Here is a 1,195-nt window from a genome sequence, read left to right as displayed (position 1 = left end):
AAGCATTATGAAAATTTAATTAAAATATATATAAAAATCTAATTAAAAATTTAGTAAAATTATAAAGATTAATAGAATAATCAAATTTTTTTATATAAATAGTTAATAAATTTGGGTGTTGATGTTTTTTAATTAATCACCTAGCATACGGTTAATGTTGGATTTTGTGAGTGAACTTATATGATACAAGATTTAGTCCATTTTGTTAATATTCCTTATTCCTAACAATATATAGTGCATAGATCCAACTGTCTATAATTCCAATACAAGACAAATTCTTTTCGGAAAAAAAAATGGATAAGACAAATTAATGTGAGATAGGACTAAATTAAATTAATCTATCTACTATTTTTATTGTCTAGTCTTTGAACAATTACTTTGCGCGTGTAAAAAATAAATATGATCAAAGTTAATAGGAAAAGTTTAATTAATTATTTTAAACTTTAATTTGATTGTAAAACATTTTATATGATTATTTTTATAAGGTCATCTATTTTATCTTAGTTAACCCACCGAAGTAGTTGAAATTTAGGGTCTAACATATATATGTAGACTATTTTAATTAGTGATTAAGACACAAAGCAAGAATTATATTCTACACAAACCCGTTTAATTTATTTTTCTATTCTTAATTAAAAACTACAATAATATAATACTCTATAGATAACACGGATTGAGATAGATTCCACTAAGAAACACTTGTAGGACAATGCACGTGTATCTTAGAGAGAGAGAGAGAAAAAGAGCTTGAGTACAAATTAAAGACTTGAATATAATGGACTACTATCTTTGAGAGAGAAAGTAGAGTGTGTATCACAACAAAAAGACTTGAATGGAATAGCTTAAGTCATGGGAAATCATAATTTGGAAGAAACATTCTCTTATATACATTGATTTTATATTATATTATATTTTTTGTTTAAGAGCATGTTTGATATTGGTGTTAATGGATTTTGTTCTTTTGAAGTAGAGTTTTTTATAAAGTGGATGAATTAAAAGGTCAATTTTTCACTAGTATTATTCTAAAAGGTTGGAATTGTGCAAAAATTATTTCTTTAATTACGCTTATTATTTTATGATTCACTTCATTATTTCATTAGAGCTGTCAAATCTATTGATAGTATTTTATTTGGATACCACATTATTATTTTGTTTAATTTAGCTAGCTAGACATATTATTAATTACTATTGTATT

This window comes from Arachis ipaensis, chromosome B09 (genome assembly GCF_000816755.2).
Source record: "Arachis ipaensis cultivar K30076 chromosome B09, Araip1.1, whole genome shotgun sequence".
Lineage (NCBI taxonomy): Eukaryota > Viridiplantae > Streptophyta > Magnoliopsida > Fabales > Fabaceae > Arachis > Arachis ipaensis.
Note: the sequence above shows the minus strand (reverse complement) of the source record.